Below are 21,419 nucleotides of genomic sequence, written 5' to 3'. Positions count from 1 at the left end.
ATGGAGCCTTGGCTGCTGGAGGGGAAGAGAGAGTCAGAGAGGAAGGGGGGGTGGATAAGCAAATGGGCACTTCTCCTATGTGCCCTGGCCGGTAATTGAACCCGGGTCCCTTGTATGCCAGGCTGACGCTCTACCTCTGAGCCAACCGGCCAGGGCCTGAATAATAGTTTTAACTCACTCTTTTTATTAGCTGACCAATATTCTACTGAACAGAGAGATTCGGAGTTAATATGCAGTACCTGTTGTGATTGGTCAAAACATTGTTATACTGATTGTTAAATATTTTAAATATCATGACTGAAAAAACCCTATATACATATTCAGGCTAGTACAATACTGAACACATACACACTCATAAATGCACACACATATCCATACATACATACCAGTATTTTTGTTTTTCTCTATGTGAGAGTCCCAAAAGAGTGATTATTGGACCAAATAATATGCATATGTATATTTTAATAGATAATTGCAATGTATTTTTAAACAGTTGTATCATTTCCCAGTTCCACCAGCAATAATGAGAGTGCTTATATTCACATTTCTGGCAATAAATATTATTTTCCTTGTTAATTATCAGATGGGTTTTAAAGAAATGGTAATTGCATTTTTATTTTAATTTGAATGTTCCTGACAACTGGTGAGATTAAGTCTGTTTACAAATGAGTGTTTGCATTTTGATTTTCTTCTCTTAATTGGCTGTTTGCACATATTTCTATTTAATGATTATTCTTTTCCTTATTAAGCACAGGTTCTTACATCACTAATACTAAACCTTTAATTTTAATTTAATATTATTTGGCATTTAGTGATATTTAATATTTCATATAAATTTTATTATCATTTAACCTAATCTAAAAATATGGACTGAATAAATTTCTGTATTCATTTTGGAATAAATTGAAGTGTTAATACTATGCAGAAAATTTTATTTATTTATTTAAAGTGAGAGGAGGGAAGATAGTGAGACAGTATCTTGCATGCACCCTGACTGGAATCTACCCAGCAACACCCATCTGAGACCAATACTCAAACCAACCAAGCTATTTTCAGTGCCTGAGGCCAACACTCTGACCACTCAAACTATTCTCAGTGGCCAGGACTGACATTCCAACCAATCTAGACACTGGTTACATTAAAGGAAGAGATAGAAAAGGGGGAGAAGGAGGTAAAAAGAAACAGATGGTCATTTTTCATGTGTACCCTGACAAGAAATTGAATTGGGGACGTCTGCACACTGGAATGACACTTTATGCACTGACTAAACCAGCAGGACCACAAAGTGTTATTTCTTTCTAGTAGTTTAGTGTATTTCTTCTTTAAAATTTGCATATTAATATAATTGAATAATCTTTATATAGATATTAATATACCATAAAAAATTTACCCTTTTAAAATTTTTAGTATATTCGCAATGAAAATTTACTTTAGATGTTTTAGTACATTCACAAATATGTGCAATCATGACCAATAATCAATCTCTGAAAAGAAACTATGTATCCATTAGCACATTTCCCATTTCTTTCTTCCCTCAGTCCTTGACAACCACTAATGTCTGTCTCACTAGATTTGTTTATTCTGGACATTTCATGTAAATTGAATCACATAATATGTGGTATTTTGAGACTGGCTTCATATTGTAACACGTATTAAAATTCTATTTCTTTTGATGGATGAATGGTATTACATTTAATGAATATAACATTATTTATCTATCCTTCAATTGATGACCATATGAGTTGTTTGAATTGTTTGGCTATTATTAATTTTTCTCCTATAAACATTTGTGTTTAAATCTTTTGTGTGCATTTGTTTTTATTCTTTTTGGGTAGATACAATGGGGTGGAATTCCTGAGCTATGGAATAACACTATGTTTAATATTTTTTTCTTTGTGAAAGAGAGAGACAAAGGGACAGATAGGGACAGATAGAAAGGAAGGGACAGAGATTAGAAGCATCAATACTTCATTGTAGCTCCTTAGTTTCTCATTGATTGCTTTCTTATATGTGCCTTGACTGGAGGCTACAACAAACCTAGTGACTCTTTGCTCAAGCCAGTGACTTTGGGCTCAAGCTGGTGAGCCTTATTCAAACCAGATGAGCCTGCGCTCAATCCAGCGACCTTGGGGTTTCAAACCTGGTTCCTCTTCTTCCAAGTCCAACACTCTATCCACTGTGCCACTGCCTGGTCAGGCTATGTTTGAATTTTTAATGAAATGCTAAAATGTTTTCCATAGACGCTGCAAAATTTTATACTTGTATCAACAATATATTAGGGATCAAATTTCATCAGCTCTTCACCAACAACTTTTATTATCTGTCTTATTTATCAGCTGCCCTGTGGATCTGACGTTGTATTACATGGTGATTTTTCATTTGCAATGCACTGAAAAATAATAATGTTGAGCCTCTGTTCTTTTCAGTACCATTATCTTTATCTTCTTTAGAGAACTTCGTATTCAAACCTTTTGTCCTTTTAAAATTGGGTTGTAGACATTTAACATTGAATTAGTTTATTTTATATTCTGATTAGAAAATTCTTATATGGTATATGATTTGCCAATGTTTCTTCCCATTATGGTTTTAAATTATATATTTTTTTACCAATCTCTGCTTTTTTATTGGGATATTTAATGTAGTTATATTTATTTTATATTTAATCTAATTAGTGACAATTTGGGATTTATGTCTATCATTTTGTTGTCTGTTTTCTATATATTGCATATTTTCCCTCTAATATTGTATTTTTTATTCTGTAATAAATGTGTTTCTAGTATATTGTTTAATTCCCTTATTCATTTAATAAATATTTGAGATATTTTCTTATCTCAATTTACAATTTTCCTGAGGATTACAAATAACATCTAAACTTTAAACAATATATTTCAATGCAAGAACAACTTAATTTTTTTAAAGTTGTTTTTTTTAAGATTTTATTTATTTATTATAGGGAGGGGGGAGGAGCAGGAAGCATCAACTCCCATATGTGCCTTGACCAGGCAAGCCCAGGGTTTTGAACCGGCAACCTCAGTATTTCCAGGTTGACGCTTTACCCACTGCGCCACCACAGGTCAGGCAACTTAATTTTGATTTCGTACTTACCATTACCATTGCTATTGTTAGACTAATTATTTAGATTTACTGTGTACTGTCTCTTCATTTCATCACCACTCTCATTTCATCACCACTGCCATTTCATCATTTCACTCCCTTTATGTCATATTTTGTGGCAAAAAATATTCTCTCTGCTTGTTTATTTGTGTAATGCACTAATTATTTTCAGTGAAATTAATATATTATTAAAATCAAAACAAAATATTTTAATTTTATTTATTTATTTATTTATTTATTTATTTTTTACAGAGATAGAGAGTGAGTCAGAAAGAAGGATAGACAGGGACAGACAGACAGGAACAGAGAGAGATAAGAAGCATCAATCATTAGTTTTTTCATTGTGCATTGCAACACCTTAGTTGTTCATTGATAGCTTTATCATATGTGCCTTGACCGCAGGCCTTCAGCAGACCAAGTAACCCCTTGTTGGACCCAGCGACCTTGGGTTCAAGCTGGTAGGCTTTTGCTCAAACCAGATGAGCCTACGCTCAAGCTGGTGACCTCGGGGTCTCGAACCTAGGTCCTCTGCATCCCAGTCCGATGCTCTATCCAGTGCCACCGCCTGGTCAGGCACAAAATATTTATTTTATATAATTATAAACTAAATAAAAAATAATTAACTGAAAGCCCAATTCAGTTATCATTTCCTTTTTCCTAACACTTAGGTGAAGCTTTTAGACCATTTTTACTAACTACACTCTCTCAATCAACTACTCAATTTTGCTAAATATATTTTTATTTTTAGTCACCAGCTGCTATTAGCTATTACTTTAGAATATATATATATACATATATATATGATTTGTCTCCAATCTAGAAATATTTATATATATATTTATTTATTTATTTTTATTTATTTAGAAATTTAAATTTAACAGGGTGACAAGAGTGACATTGATCAAGAAGTATACATAGATTTCAGGCAAACATCACTACATAATTTGAGTAGTCAATTATGTTATACCTGTATATCCATCACCAAAAGCCAAATATTTTTTATTGTATATGGTTTTCCACCAACAATCCTACCCCTCTCTTCTATCTCCCTCCCCCTGGTAACCACTGCACTCTTATCTATGTCCATGAGTCTCAGCTTTGTATCACTAGTACATGTATTTTGATTAACAATTTTTATAAGAACAATAAAAGTTACAATATTTTTTTTTGTGGTAGAAACAGAGAAAGACAGAGAAAGGGACAGACAGACAGGATGGGAGAGAGATGAGATACATTAATTCCTCATTGAGGCACCTTCATTTCTCACTGGCTGCTTTCTCATATGTACCTTGACCAGGGTTCTACAGCAGATCTAGTGACCCCTTGCTCGAGCCAGCGACCTTGGGCTCAAGCTGGTGAGCCTTGCTCAAACCAGAAGAACCCATGCTCAATCCAGCAACCTCAGAATTTTGAACCTGGGTCCTCCGTGTCCCAGTCCGATGCTCTGTCCACTGTACCACCGCCTGGTCAGGTGAGAGTTACAATAATTATGAGAAAGAGTACAGAGAAAAAGAAGAGAATATACAACAGCTGATGAGCTAGTTAAGATATGTAAAGAAAGAAGTGGGAATTGTTCTCTGTCATCAATGAAGAACATTCCAGAGTAAATAACTATGAATTATACTAATAACAGAGAGAGATATATAGGAAGACAAAGAAAAAAACATAAAGCTCATTAAAAACATAATAGAAAAAGGGAAGTTATGAGATTCTTTTTCCCTGTAACAAGTGAATTCCATCATGAGACTGTGTAGTCTGTTTTGATCAGTTCTGTCATTAATATTAGTTGTTAAAAATACTATTATGAATTTTCCAGTAGGTATAATTAAGTTAAACAATATTATGTGAATATATTTTTTTTAATAAATTTTTATTAATGGTAATGGGATGACATTAATAAATCAGGGTACATATATTCAAAGAAAACATGTCTAGGTTATTTTGTCATCAAATTATGTTGCAAACCCCTCGCCCAAAGTCAGATTGTCCTCCGTCACCCTCTATCTAGTTCTCTGTGCCCCTCCCCCTCCCCCTAACTCTCTCCCTCCCTCCCTCCCATGTCCTCCCTCCCCCCCCACCCTTGGTAACCACCACACTCTTGTCCATGACTCTTAGTCTCATTTTTATGTTCCACCAATGTATGGAATCATGTAGTTCTTGTTTTTTTCTGATTTGCTTATTTCACTCCTTATAATGTTATCAAGATCCCACCATTTTGCTGTAAATGATCTGATGTCATCATTTCTTATGGCTGAGTAGTATTCCATGGTGTATATGTGCCACATCTTCTTTATCCAGTCTTCTATTGAAGGGCTTTTTGGTTGTTTCCATGTCTTGGCCACTGTGAACAGTGCTGCAATGAACATGGGGCTACATGTGTCTTCACGTATCAATGTTTCTGAGGTTTTGGGGTATATACCCAGTAGAGGGATTGCTGGGTCATAAGGTAGTTCTATTTGCAGTTTTTTGAGGAACCACCATACTTTCCTCCAGAATGGTTGTACTACTTTACAGTCCCACCAACAGTGAGTGAGGATTCCTTTTTCTCCACAGCCTCTCCAACATTTGCTATTACCCGTCTTGTTGATAATAGCTAATCTAACAGGAGTGAGGTGGTATCTCATTGTAGTTTTGATTTGCATTTCTCTAATAACTAATGAAGCTGAGCATCTTTTCATATATCTGTTGGTCATTTGTATCTCTTCCTGGGAGAAGTGTCTGTTCATGTCCTCTTCCCATTTTTTTATTGGATTGTTTTTTTGTTTGTTGTTGAGTTTTATGAGTTCTTTGTAAATTTTGGATATTAGGCCCTTATCTGAGCTGTCGTTTGAAAATATCAGTTCCCATATAGTTGGCTGTCTGTTTATTTTGATATCAGTTTCTCTTGCTGAGCAAAAACTTTTAATTCTGATGTAGTCCCATTCATTTATCTTTGCCTTCACTTCTCTTGCCATTGGAGTCAAGTTCATAAAATGTTCTTTAAAACCCAGGTCCATGATTTTAGTACCTATGTCTTCTTCTATGTACTTTATTGTTTCAGGTCTTATATTCAGGTCTTTGATCCATTTTGAATTAATTTTAGTACACGGGGACAGGCTGTAGTCGAGTTTCATTCTTTTGCATGTGACTTTCCAGTTTTCCCAACACCATTTGTTGAAGAGGCTTTCTTTTCTCCATTGTGTGTTGTTGGCCCCTTTATCAAAGATTATTTGACCATATATATGTGGGTTTATTTCTGGGCTTTCTATTCTGTTCCATTGGTCTGAGTGTCTATTTTTTTGCCAATACCATGCTGTTTTGATTATCGTGGCCCTATAATATAGTTTAAAGTCAGGTATTGTAATGCCCCCAGCTTCATTCTTTTTCCTTAGGATTGTTTTGGCTATTCAGGGTTTTTTATAGTTCCATATAAATCTGATGATTTTTTGTTCCAGTTCTTTAAAAAATCTCATAGGGATTTGATGGGAATTGCATTAAATTTGTATATTGCTTTGGGTAATATGGCCATTTTGATTATATTTATTCTTCCTATCCAAGAACAAGGAATATTTTTCCATCTCATTGTATCTTTTTCGATTTCCCTTAACAATGCTTTGTAATTTTCATTATATAGGTCCTTTACGTTCTTTGTTATGTTTATTCCTAGGTATTTTATTTTTTTTGTTGCAATCGTGAAGGGGATTATTTTTTTGAGTTCGTTTTCTAATATTTCATTGTTGGCATATAGAAAGGCTATGGACTTTTGTATGTTAATTTTGTATCCTGCGACCTTACTGTATTGGTTTATTGTTTCTAATAATCTTTTTGTGGAGTCCTTCGGGTTTTCGATGTATAGGATCATATCATCAGCAAAAAGTGATAGCTTTACTTCTTCTTTTCCGATATGGATGCCTTTTATTTCTTTGTCTTGTCTGATTGCTCTGGCCAGAACTTCTAGCACCACGTTGAATAAGAGTGGAGAGAGTGGACAACCCTGTCTTGTTCCTGATTTAAGGTAGAAAGTCCTCAGTTTTATGCCGTTTAATAGGATGTTGGCTGATGGTTTATCATATATGGCCTTTATCATGTTGAGATATTTTCCTTCTATACCCATTTTGTTGAGAGTCTTAAACATAAAATTGTGTTGTATTTTATCAAAAGCCTTTTCTGCATCTATTGATAAGATCATGTGGTTTTTGTTCTTTGTTTTGTTGATATGGTGTATTACGTTAACCGTTTTGCGTATGTTGAACCATCCTTGAGATCCTGGGATGAATCCCACTTGATCATGATGTATTATTTTTTTAATATGTTGTTGTATTCGGTTTGCCAGTATTTTGTTTAGTATTTTAGCATCTGTATTCATTAGAGATATTGGTCTGTAGTTTTCTTTCTTTGTGCCATCCTTGCCAGGTTTTGGTATGAGGGTTATGTTGGCCTCATAAAATGTGTTTGGAAGTATTGCTTCTTCTTCAATTTTTTGGAAGACTTTGAGTAGAATAGGAACCAAGTCTTCTTTGAATGTTTGACAGAATTCACTAGTATAACTGTCTGGGCCTGGACTTTTATTTTTGGGGAAGTTTTTAATAGTTTTTTCTATTTCCTCCCTGCTGATTGGTCTGTTTAGGCTTTCTGCTTCTTCATGACTCAGTCTAGGAAGGTTGTATTGTTCTAGGAATTTATCCATTTCTTCTAGATTGTTGTATTTGGTGGCATATAATTTTTCATAGTATTCTACAATAATTCTTTGTATTTCTATGATGTCTGTGGTGATCTCTCCTCTTTCATTTTGGATTTTATTTATTTGAGTCCTGTGTCTTTTTTCCTTGGTGAGTCTTGCCAAGGGTTTGTCAATTTTGTTGATCTTTTCAAAGAACCAGCTCCTTGTTTTATTGATTTTTTCTATAGTTTTTCTGTTCTCTATTTCATTTATTTCTGCTCTGATTTTTATTATCTCCTTTCTTCGGCTGGTTTTGGGTTGTCTTTGTTCTTCTTTTTCTAGTTTCTTAAGTTGTGAAGTTAAGTGGTTTACTTCGGCTCTCTCTTGTTTGTTCATATAGGCCTGAAGTGATATGAACTTTCCTCTTATTACTGCTTTTGCTGCATCCCAGAGATTCTGATATGTCGTATTTTCATTTTCATTTGTCTGTATATATCTTTTGATTTCTGCGCTTATTTCTTCTTTGACCCATTCATTTTTTAGAAGTATGTTGTTTAGTTTCCACATTTTTGTGGGTTTTTCCCCCTCTTTTTTGCAGTTGAATTCTAGTTTCAAGGCTTTATGATCAGAAAATATGCTTGGTACAATTTCAATTTTTCTAAATTTGCTGATATTGTCTTTGTGGCCCAACATATGGTCAATTCTTGAGAATGTTCCATGTACACTAGAGAAAAATGTATACTCTGTCGCTTTGGGATGAAGTGTCCTGTAGATGTCTATCATATCCAGGTGTTCTAGTATTTCGTTTAAGGCCACTATATCTTTATTGATTCTCTGTTTGGATGACCGATCTAGAGCCGTCAGCGGTGTATTGAGGTCTCCAAGTATGATTGTATTTTTGTTAGTTTTTGTTTTAAGGTCAATAAGTAGCTGTCTTATATATTTTGGTGCTCCTTGGTTTGGTGCATATATATTAAGGATTGTTATGTCTTCTTGATTCAACTTCCCCTTAATCATTATGAAATGACCATTTTTGTCCCTGAGTACTTTTTCTGTCTTGTAGTCAGCATTATTAGATATGAGTATTGCTACACCTGCTTTTTTTTGGGTGTTGTTTGCTTGGAGTATTGTTTTCCAGCCTTTCACTTTGAATTTGTTTTTATCCTTGTTGCTTAGATGTGTTTCTTGTAGGCAGCATATAGTTGGATTTTCTTTTTTAATCCATTCTGCTACTCTGTGTCTTTTTATTGGTAAGTTTAATCCATTTACATTTAGTGTAATTATTGACACTTGTGGGTTCCCTACTGCCATTTTATAAATTGCTTTCTGTTAGTTTTGTATCTAGTTTGATTCTTCTCTTTTGTTTTTCTATCATTTGTTTTTGTTTGTTTGTGTTCCATACTTCTTTCCTCTGTTGCTACCTTTTTTAAGTCAAGTGTTTTTGTGGTGGTTTTTTTAAGGGTGGTTACCATTAAGTAATGAAAAGGGTACCTACCATATTCATTGTAGTACCCTATCTTATAAGAATTTCTGCACTTCATCATCCTTTGCTACTGTTAATCTACATCCTCTCCCCCCTTTTTTTCCTTTGTTGTCACAGTTTAAGTTTGGTTTTATTGTGTTCTTGGTGGAGCTGTTACTTGTGGTGTTGTTTTCTTTTGTTCTTTGAATCTGGTTGGAAAACCCCCTTTAGTATTTCCTGGAGTGGGGGCTTTCTGTTGATAAATTCTCTCATCTTTTCTGTATTTGTGAATGTTTTTATATCTCCTTCATACTTGAAGGATAGCTTTGATGGGTATAGTATTCTTGGCTGAAAGTTCCTCTCTTTCAGGGCTTTAAATATTGGGGTCCACTCTCTTCTAGCTTGTAGAGTTTCTGCTAAGAAATCTGATGATAATCTAATAGGCCTTCCTTTATATGTTGTACTCTTCTTTTCCCTGGCTGCCTTGAGAATTTTTTCTTTGTCATTGGTTTGTGTCATCTTTATTATGATGTGCCTTGGAGTGGGTTTGTTGGGGTTAAGAAAACTTGGTGTTCTGTTTGCTTCTTGAATTTGAGGCTTTAGTTCCTTCCACAGGCTTGGGAAGTTCTCGTCTATTATTTGTTTGAGTATATTCTCCATTCCATTTTCTTTCTCTTCTCCCTCTGATATACCTATTATTCTTATGTTATTCTTTCTGATGGAGTCAGACAATTCCTTTAGGGCTTTCTCATTTTTTATTATTTTTGAGTCTCTTTCTTCTTCTCTCTGTTGTGCCTCAAGTTGTTTGTCTTCTATTTCACTAATCCTATCTTCAATCTGGGCTGTTCTGTTAGCTAAGCTTGTTACCTTGTTTTTTAGCTAGTGAATTGAGTTTTTCATTTCTGTTTGATTTGTTTTTATAGTTTCAATTTCCTTGGTAATATATTCTTTGTGTTCATTGAGTTGTTTTCTGATCTCCGTATATTGCCTTTCTGTGTTTTCTTGTATATCTCTGAGTATTTTTACGATTTCTATTTTAAATTCTCTGTCATTTAGCTCCAAGGCTTCCAATATGTTAAGTCTTTTCTCCATAGATTTTTCCACATCTATTTGTGTTACCTCTCTTTCTTTTGTATCCATAATATTCGATTTCCTCTTTCTTATCAGCATCTGAGGGTAGTCTTATTGATAGCACTAATTAGAATTAATAAAGAGTAAAACAAAAAAAAAAAGGGTAAAACACCCCACAAAAAAAAACAGTAATAATTTATTATTTCCCCCTTTTTTTCTCTCTTCTCTTTCCCTCCTCTCCCCTCCTCAGGGAAATATCGTGCCTATAATGGAGGGCCTGATTTGGGGTGAAGAGTTCAAGGGGCAAAAAAAGGGAGTAGGGACCTACTAAATGCAAAAAAAAAAAAAAGGAAGAAAATCTTAGACAAGCATAAGATGATTTGCTTGTAAGTGATGGTCAACTAAGAGATATAATGAGAGGGATAAGAGGGAATCAGAAAAAAGGACCAAAAAAGAATAATAAAGAAGAAAAAATAAAAATAATAAGTAAAAATCTGTTGTATTAAGTGGAGCGAAGACTAAATACAATGAAGACCTTGGGTTGGGAGGACCCAAAATGCCACAAAAATAAACAAACAAGAGAAAAAAAATAAAAACAAAAGCAAAAAAGAGAAATAAAGCCAAAAAAAAGCCTTGAGTCCCAAATTAACTAATTTGTTCGTGATTGAGGATTATATGGGAGGAAAGTAAAATGAGAAAAGAAAAAACGAATAGAAAGGAAAAAATAAGAAAAAGAGAAAAACGAAGGAAGAAATAAAATAGGAGGAGAAAAAAACAAAATAAAGCAAGACAAAAAAAAAACAAAACAAAAGAGGAGAGAGTGAGAGTTAAGTGTTTTGGAGTATAACCTTAAAGGAGGGTGAGGATGAAGAAGAAAAATAAAATGCAACACTCATGGGTAGTGTATTTCAAGAAAGGGGAAGCATAAGATGGGCAGAGAATAGAAGGACCGAGGTGGAGGAAATAAAGGCAAAAAGATAGAAGAAACAAACAACAACAACAACAACAACAAAAAATTAGTGGATCAAGTTGTAAAGTCTGTGGGTTTTTCTTGATTTTGAGAGGTTAACTTCTTCCTTTTTCTTTTCTCTCCCTCTTCCTAGTCGGTGACTCTGTACCCCAGGCTCTGCCCCTGTGTCACTCTTAGGTAGGGATTTGCAGTTGATGGGATTCTATGGCAATGTCATATAATTGGCTTTAGTCTTGCTGGAAGTAATGGCTTGTTGGCATTTGCAGGGTCCAACGATGAGAGAGTTTGCTTTCCTGGATTCTCTCTCCTAGTCCCCCCTTTCTGAATTAGCAGCCTGGTGATCCAGCTATAAGGCTGCAACTGCTTCTGCCTGGGGAGTAAGAGGCTCAAAGAGCTGGGAAATCCCCACTCTATCCCCACTCAGTGCAAGGCTTTGGGAAAGGCTCTGAGAGTCAGGGCCTCCAGTGTAATCAGGCGGGGGTGGGAGTCAATTGTTGTCAAGGTGACTGTTCAGTGCCTATCATTTAGTTGGACCTCTCAACCCAGGCTTTCCACACTTTGTAGCCTGTTTTTGCAGGGAAGAAGAGGCACTAGTCTCTGCTTACGACTAGTGTAGTATAGACCTTATTATCTGCCAAGTCCTTCTTGTTAGCGTTTATCCCTGAATATGGAGGCTCTATCAATCAGAAGTTGCCCCCGCCCCTTTAGCGAGAGGCACTAAAAAATATTATGCCTCTTGTCTTGGGTCGCTGAACTGAGAGAGATCTTATCAATTAGAACCGAGGGTGCGCAGATTTTATGGGTTAAGCTAATTTCAGTGATTGGGTCGCAGCTGTGTTTCCGAAGGTATTTTAGGCTGCCTGCGCGCGCCCCTCCCCCAATGCTTGATTGTTAGCTTGAATGGCTGGGTGAGGTGCCCCGCCCACGGAGAGAATCTCCCAAGCCTCTCCCGCTCACCCCGCCGCTGGCGGCTGGACCGCACCAGGCGCAGGATAATGGAGCCCCCTGGGTGTGCGGGCCAGTAGGGCGCCCTGGGCGCGTGGAATGCCCAAGGCACGCACGCGAATGGCGCACTCCGGGCACCGGTGGCCGGCGACCCCCACTCGCAGTGTGCGGGCCGCTGGGAACGTCAGCGGTGCTCAACCGGACCGGACGCGCGCGCGGCGGCTCGTGGCGGCCGCTCGCCGGTGGCGGTTTGCGGGGGCTCGCGGCAGCTCGCGGTGGCGGTTCGCGGGGGCTCTCGGCGGCTCGCGGTCGGCCGCTCGCGGCGGCTTGCGGTTCCCAAGTGTATGGGCTGACTCACCGCAGGCGCACTCCCTGGCGGCTTGAATGAGCGTCGCTGCGGTAGCTTCCTCCACACCCTCGTCTCTCAGATTCAAGTGATAACAGTCCTTTTGCTTTCAGTTTGTGTGGAACTCCAGAATGCTCCGAGGATAAATTTTTCTGTTTCTAGTTGATAAATTTGTTGTGATTTAGGGGAGAGCTGTCGGACGCGCTTCTCACGGCGCCATTTCCGTGACGTCACTCCGTGAATATATTTTTTAAAATATCATCCATCTTTTGTGACAGCGTACATGATGGACCTGATGAGTATTATGTTAAGTGAAATAAGCCAATCAGAGAAAAACAAGTGCTATATTATTTAATTATATGTAAAATCAAATGAACAAAATAAACTAGCAAAATAGAAACAGACTTATAGACAAAGAACAAACAGACTGACAACTGTCATAGAGGATAGGGTTTGGTAGGGCTAAGAGAAAAACATGAGGGATTAAGCAAAGGAAAAAACTCATAGGCACAGACACATGTATAGTGATTACAAGAGGGAAAAAGGAATGGGGTAGGTAGAAAAGGATAAAAGTGGAATAAATGGTGATGGAAGAACACTTGACTTGGGGTGGTAAACACACAATATTATAGAATCATTCACCTGTATGCATTTATTAATGCATTACAAAAATAAACCTATGTAATTGTATTAGCCCTTGCCATACCAATAAATTCAGTAGCATATAAAAAAATGTTATCCAACTTGCCCTATTGGAGTGCCATTAGCTTAAGTAAAATTAATTAATTCCTAAAGTACGTTTTGCATTAAACTCTAAATCTAAACCTTGAACTTTGAGAGATTTAGCCATTCCTGTTGCTATGGTTGTTGCTGTAGTTTTCTTTTTTATTTGAAAATTATTTGAATATGTCAAGAAGTGATAAAATAACACAGAAGTTCTGCACTACGCTATCCCAATTCCCCTTAAGATGAACTTTTTACATAACAATAATAAAATGATCAAACCCAGGAAATTAACATTAGAACAATGTAATTAATCAACTATATAGCTGCAATTTTACGAAATGTTGGAGAAAATTAAAAAGATTTTGTATTTTTGGATTCTCTTTTTAGCTTCATCTCCTGCAATCTGTTACAGTTTCTCATTTGCTTTGTGTTTTTGATTAACTTCACAATTTTGAACAGCATTGGTCAGATAGTTTGACATAGATGTATTTATTTTCTTTCATAAGTTACAAAATAAAATGATGGAAATCATATGTCTTTTCTATTGTACAAAGAAATGCCCTCTAGGGTTATAGAGAGCTCCAAAATTGAATGACTAAGCCTACAGGCTTCTTATGTCTAGTGGTTTTTCCTTCACCGTGGAGAAAAATAGAGATTGAAAATCCAATGTGCTTCTTAATATTTGCTCTGGTTTATTCTTCAGAATATTCAGAAATCTAGTTATTTTCTGCAACCTAAATAATAACTGTTCTAATATGAGTGGAAAATGAATAATATTCTCCCAATATTGAAATATAGTAGTTAAAGGGATCAGAGAATGTCTTCATTTGAAAAGGAATATGAAAATGAATAAGATAAACATGTTTGTATATTCAGGGAATGACTCATCTTGTTAGAATCATTATTTCCAAATATACGGTAAAGTCATTAAATCCACTCTTTTTGTAAAAAGACTAACATTTTAAAAACATAATAGTAATAATGAAGTATAGAAAGATTTTACAAAAGCACTATACAACAGTAGTTCCCCTTATCCACAGAGGACAATATTCAAGACCACTGGTGGATGCTTGAAACTGCAGAGTACAATACCCTATATACACTAAGTATTTTCCTATACGTACATACTTATGATAAAGTTTAATTTATAAACTAATCATAATAATAAATTAAAAGTGATCACTAATAATAAATACACTGCTCACAAAAATTAGGGGCTATTTTATTGCTTCATATTCCTTTTGAAATATCCCCTAATTTTTGTGAATAGTAAAGAACAATTATAAAAATGTAATGTAATCCAGCTATGTGAATGTGGTATCTCTTTCAGCAAATGAGCACAACTGTATTTCACCTTCTCCAGAATTCCATGGATAAAAGGTTGGCTTTTCCAGTACACCTTAGCAACCTCAGCATGTTTAGTCTTTACTTATTAAGTTAAGAACATTTACATTTTCACTTAAAGTAAGTACTTCATGGCATCTCTTTGGTTTATCTGAATTACCAACACCACTACTCTTGCTCTTTGAGGCTATTATTAAGTGCAATAAGTGTTACTTTAGTGCATGCACTGGGATAATGCAACAGTCTATATGATAACCAAGATGGCTACAAAGTGGTTAACAGGTAGGTGAGTGACTTACACAGCGTGTATAGTCTGGACAAAAGGATGATGCACATCCCAGCTGGGGCAGAGCACAACATTATTCAGAATGGCAAGCAATTAAAAACAAATGAATTGTTTAAGTATAGAATTTTCTGTTTAGTATTTTCAGAGCATGCTTTTTAAATAAATTTTTATTAATTTTAATGAGGTGACATTAATAAATCAGGGTACATATATTCAAAGAAAACATCTCCAGGTTATCTTGTCATTCAATTATGCTGCATACCCTTCACCCCAAGTCAAATTGTCCTCTGTCACCTTCTATCTGATTTTCTTTGTGCTCCTCTCCTACCCCCTCTCCCTCACTCTCTTCCCCCCTCCCCCCCCTCCCCCGTAACCACCATACTCTTGTCCATGTTCAGACCATGTTTGACTGCAGTTAACTGAAACTGAGAAGGTGAAACTGTGGGTAAGGGGGACTACTGTTATCATATTGAGATGGAAAGTTATTATAAAAATAAATAAAAGTCATAGAGCTTAAAAACAAAACTATGATTAGAGAAAATATATTTTATAGAAAGTATACTATTAGAAAAGTGTCTTCAGGAAGCTTTCACCCTTGATTTGTTACAGGAAATTATTCTTCTTTTGCTCAATGTCTATTAAGAAAACTAAATTAAAAGCATATAAAGTTTTTTACCTTGATATTAAGCAAATTGTTACCTGAAGAGTCTGGATTTTTTACAGTTTTCATTGTGATGTAATTCACATTATATAAAATTTAGCATCTTAAAGTGTCCTGTTCAGTGGTTTTATGTATATTAACAAGGTTGGGCCCACATTATCACTATATAATTTCAGAATATTTTTATTTCTTAGAAAACCAAAACAAAAGAAGCTATACTTATTAGCTATCACAGCCAGTTGCCACCTCCACTCACTTCATTGCAAACACTAATCTAATTTCTGTCTGTATGGATTTGCTTATTCTGAATATTTTATATAGGTAGACTTATACAATGTGTTCCCTTTTGTGTCTGTCTTATTTAAATGAGAATAATGTTTTATAGGTTCAATCATTTTGTAGCATGTAATAGTACTTCATTCTGTTATAAGGCTGAATACTGACTCATTGTATGGAAATATATAATGTTTTATTTATTTATTTTTCAGTTGATGGACATTTAGATTATTTCCTGTTTTTGATTGTTATGAATAATGTTACTATGAACATTCCTGTACATGTTTTTGTAAGACCATGTATTTACATTACACTTGCATATAATCCTAGTAGGAGAATTTCTGGGTCATATGGTAATTCTGTGTTTTGAGGACATGACAAAGTAATTATCATTTGACATTATTTTCAGCAGTATAGAAGGGTTCAAACTTCTCTACATTGAAACCAATATTTATTATTATCTATCTTTTTATTATAAGAGTCACACTGGCTATGTAATGGTATCTCATTGTGGTTTTCATTTAAATCTCCATAATGACTAATGATGTTGACCATCTTTTGATGCACTTATTTTCTATCTCTTTATTTATTTATTTTTGACAGAGACAGAAAGAGAGTCTGAGAGAGGGACAGATATAGACAGACAGGAAGGGAGAGGGATGAGAAGCATTAATTCTTCATTGCAGCCGCTTAGTTGTTCAGTGATTGCCTTCCTATATGTGCCTTGATGAGGGGGCTGGCTATAGCAGAACAAGTGATCCCTTGCTCAAGCTAGCAAAGTTGGGCTCAAGCCAGCTACTTTGGGCTTCAAGCCGGCCACCTTTGCACTCAAGCCAGCAAGTATGGGGTCATGTCTCTCATCCCACGCTCAAGCCAGTGACTCCTCGCTCAAGCTCATGAACTTGTGCTCAAACTCAATGAGCTCTGGGTTTCGAATCTGGGTACTCTGCATACCAGTCAGATGCTGTATCCACTGCACTACTGCGAAGCCAGGCTTATTTTGTATCTTTTAAAAAAATATTATAAGATTACTTGTCCTTAATTTAATATTGAATTTTTTGTCATTTTATTGTTGAGATTTAAAGTATTTTATATGTTTTGTATACTAAATCTTTATAAGATATACCCTTTGAAAATGTTTCCTTTCACCTTTTAGGTCATCTTTTCATTTTCTTTGTAATGTCCTTCTGAGCACAAAAATTTTTAAGTCCAATTTATATGTCTTGTTCTTTGTTATTTGTGCTTTCCTTGTCGTGCTTCAGAAACCATTGCTAAATCCACAACCACAGAAATGTACCCTTAGGGAGTTATATAAGAGTTTAATAGTTTTAATTGTTATATTTTGATGTATGTTATATTTTGCATTGTTTTATATATGAAATTAGTAAGGAATCCACTTATTATTTTTATTATAATTATTATTATTGTTATTTACATATGGGCATCCATTTGCCCCAGTATAATTTATCAAAATACTATGCTTTCCATATTAAATTGTTTTGGCAACCTTAATGAAATTCCACAACAATAATAGTAAAGATTAATTTCTATATTCTCAATTATGTTTCATGAGTCTAATTTATATCCTTATACCAGTACAATACCATCTTGTTTACTATTGCTTTGTAGTTAGTTAGGAAATCAGAAATGCTAGTACTTTAAATTAATTCTTTTTTATTACTAAAGTATAGTTGACATACAATATTATGTTACTTTCAGATGTACACTTATATAATTTATGATGTGATCACCATAGTAATCTAATTTGTTACTATACAAATTATGAGATTATTGACTGTATTCCCTGTGCTGTACATTAAATCCCTATTACTTATTTATTTTATAACTGTAAGTTTGTACCTTTATTTTCCTTCATTTTTTAAACCAGTCCCCCAACCTCCTTCACTATATCTATGAGTCTCTCTCTGTTTTGCTTTGTTTGATTTTTGTTTGCTTTTTTAGATTTCACATATAAGTGAAATCATGTAATACTTCTCTGAATTAATTCACTTAGCACATACCCTGTATGTCTATTATTGCAGCATTTTTTGCTATAGCTAAGATATGGAAACAACCTACATGTCCATCAAGAAATAAATTGATAATAGAGATGTGGTATATACAGGCATACATAATTTTATTGTATTTTGGAGCTATTGCATTTTTTAATAAATTTAAGATAATGTTCTCTACCAGCAAAAATATTACTTGTGAAAGACTCACATGATGCACTGGGAAGCCAAAATGTTTTTGTGACCTGCTTTATTTCAACACGTACTTTATTAGACTGATTTATCTATTCTATTTGGCAATGCCATGGGATATATATCGCTCAACAATCTGATACAACTAAATTTGTAGAAAAAACATGTTGTTGTTGTTTTCCATTTTATATTTTGGGGTTTTTAAAATTAATTAATTAATTAATTTATACAATTAATTTTAACACACTGACATTGGTCAATCAGAGTACGTAGATTTAGAGAAAACATCTCCACATAATTTAGACAGTCGATTATGCTGTATACCCATCACACAAAGTCAAATCATCTTCTGTCAACCTATATTTTCTCTTTATGCACCTCCTCCTCTCCCTAGCCCCCTCTATCTCCTCCCTTCCCCTCCCCCTGGTAACCACTGCACTTTTATCTATGTTCATGGGTCTCAATTTTGTGTCCCACCTATGTATGGAATTATACAGTTCCTGGAATTTTTTGATTTACTTATTTTACTGAGTGTAATGTTATCAAGGTCCATCCATACTGTCTTAAATGATACTGTGTCATCATTTCTTATGGCTGAGTAGTATTCCATTGTATATATGTACCACATCTTCTTTATGCAATCCTCTACTGAAAGGCTTTTTAGCTGTTTCCATGTCTTGGCCACCATGAACAATGCTGTGATGAACATGGGGTGCATGTGTCTTTACGTATCAATGCTTTCAAGATTTGTGGGTATATACCCAGTATTGGACTTTTTGAGTCATATGGAAATTCTATTCTTATTTTTTAATAATCCACCATACCTTCTTTCATAATAATTATACCAATTTGCATTTTTGCCAGTAGTGAATGAGGGTTCCTTTTTCTCCACAGCCTCTCTAACACTTGTTATTACCTGTCTTGTTGATAAGGGACAATCTGAAATGTGTGAGGTGGTATCTCATTGTAGTTTTTTTTAAGCCTGATATATACTTCTAGAGTTGAGGGAAAGAGAGAGTTGAAGGTCTTTAGAACCACAGTGGATGTGGACAATGCCTCTCAGTAGCTTCTATTTTTTAACATTTTTTTTTAATTTTTAAAATTTTATTTAGAAAATTAACTTTAACAGGGTAACATTCAGTAATAAGAGTACATAGGTTTCAGGTGAACATTTCTATAGCATTTGAACTATTGATTATGTTGCAAATATAAAGTGACAGAAAATAATTTGACCTTGGGTGATGAATATACAACATAATCAACAGTTTTTTCTTAATTTTAACTTATTTTTACATGGTTTCAAAGGTCCCACTCAATATAACACCCTCCCCAAACCACATTGTACTTCCCATGCCCCATGTAAAGTCTCTCTCTACCCCAATTTTCCTCTTTTTACTCATCTTCCCCCTACCTCCACCCACATTTTCTCTGGCTATTGTTATCTGTATATATATGTTATATATATATGAATTTACTAATCACTTCACCTTCTTTGAGTATGCTTTCTCTTCCTGCTTCCCTCTGACAGCTGTCCATCTCTTCCCTTTGACCTTGCCTCTGTTTCTATTTTGTTCCTTTTTAGTTTATTGTGTACATTAGATTCTAAATGTAAGTGAAATCATACGGTATTTGTCTTTCTCTGGCTTATTTAACTTAGCATAATAATCTCCAGGTCCATCCATGCCATTCTAAAAGATAATATTTCCTTCTTTTTTATATCTCCATAGTATTTCATTGTGTAAATGTACCACTGATTGTTTATCCACTTGTCCACTGACTAACACTTGAGCTGTTACCAGATTTTGGTTATTGCAAACCATGCTTCAATGTACTTGGGGATGCATACCTTCTTTTGATTCTTAGTACATATTCCTAGAAGTGGGATAGCTAGGTCATAAGGCAGTTCAATTTTTTTTTTTTTAGGAAGTGCAATACTGCTTCCCCAGTGACTTCACGAGTCTGTATTCTCACCAACAGTACACAAGAATTTTTTTCTCCGCACTCTCAAGAGCACTTGTCGTTTGTTGATGTGTAAAAGAAAGCCATTCTTGAAGGTATGAGGTGGTGTTTCATTGTGGTTTTAATTTACATTTTTCTGATGATTAGTGACATAAACATTTTTTATATGCCTATTGGTCATCTGTATATTCTCTTTGAAGACGTTTCTATTCAAGCCCTTTGCCCATTTTTTAAATGTGATTTTCTGGTTTCCTGGTGTTTTATAAATATTATTAACCCCTTATTGGATAAATTGGCAAATATGTTCTCCCATAGAGCAGACTGTCTTTTTATTTTGTTAATGGTTTCTTTTGCTCTGCAAAGCTTTTTAGTTTGATGTACTCATTGGTTTATTTTGTCCTTTATTTCACTTGCTTGAGATGTATCAGCAAAAATATTGTTTCAAGAGATGAATAACAAATACTGTCTATGTTTACTTCTATGATTTTTATGGTTTCACAACTTACATTTAAATGTTTTATTCATTTTCAGTTTACTTTTGTGAATGGTGAAAGTTGGTAATCTAGTTTGATTTTTTTTTGCATATACCTGTCCAATTTTCCCAACACCATTTATTAAAGAGAGTGTCTTTATTCCATTGTATACTCTTGACTCATTCATCAAGTATTAATTGATTATAAATGTGTGGGTTTATTTCCAAGTTCTCTGTTCTGTTCCACTGATCTGTATGCATATTCTTATGACAGTACCAGGCTGTTTTGATTACAATATCTTTGCATTAAAGCTTGATATCTGAAAGTGTGATATCTCCCACTTTGCTCTTCATTTAAAGATTGCTGAGGCTATTTGTGTTTTTCTTTGGGTCATATAAATTTTTGGAATATTTGTTCTAGATCTATGAAGTATACCATTGGTATTTTCATAGTAATTGCATTAAATCTATAGGTCATTTTGGTGAGTATGGATATTTTAAAGATGTTAATTCTTCTTATCCATAAACATGGTATATGCTTCCAGTTGTTTGTATCACCCCCAATATCTTATTTCAATGTCTTATAATTTTCAGAGTGCAAGTCTTTTAACAACTTGGTTAGATTCTTAAGTACTTTGTTTCTTTTGTTGCAACAGTAAGTGAGATTGCATCCTTAATTTATCTTTCTAAAAGTACATTATTGTTATAAAAATATAACTGGTTCTTGAATTTAATTTTATATACTGTCACTTCGCTGAACTCATTTTTTAGGTCTAGTTTTTTGGCAGTAAGTTTAGAATTTTTCATGTCAGCAAATAAAAACAGTTTTACTTTTTCTCATCCAAATTGGATGTTTTTTATTTCCTCTTGTCTTATTTCTGTGGCTAGGGCTTCCAGTACTATGTTGAATAAGAGTGGTGAAAGAGGATAACCTTTTCTTATTC

The sequence above is a fragment of the Saccopteryx bilineata genome, chromosome X (genome assembly GCF_036850765.1).
Source record: "Saccopteryx bilineata isolate mSacBil1 chromosome X, mSacBil1_pri_phased_curated, whole genome shotgun sequence".
NCBI lineage: Eukaryota > Metazoa > Chordata > Mammalia > Chiroptera > Emballonuridae > Saccopteryx > Saccopteryx bilineata.
The sequence above is the reverse complement of the archived record's forward strand: the minus strand, read 5'-3'. Positions refer to the sequence as shown.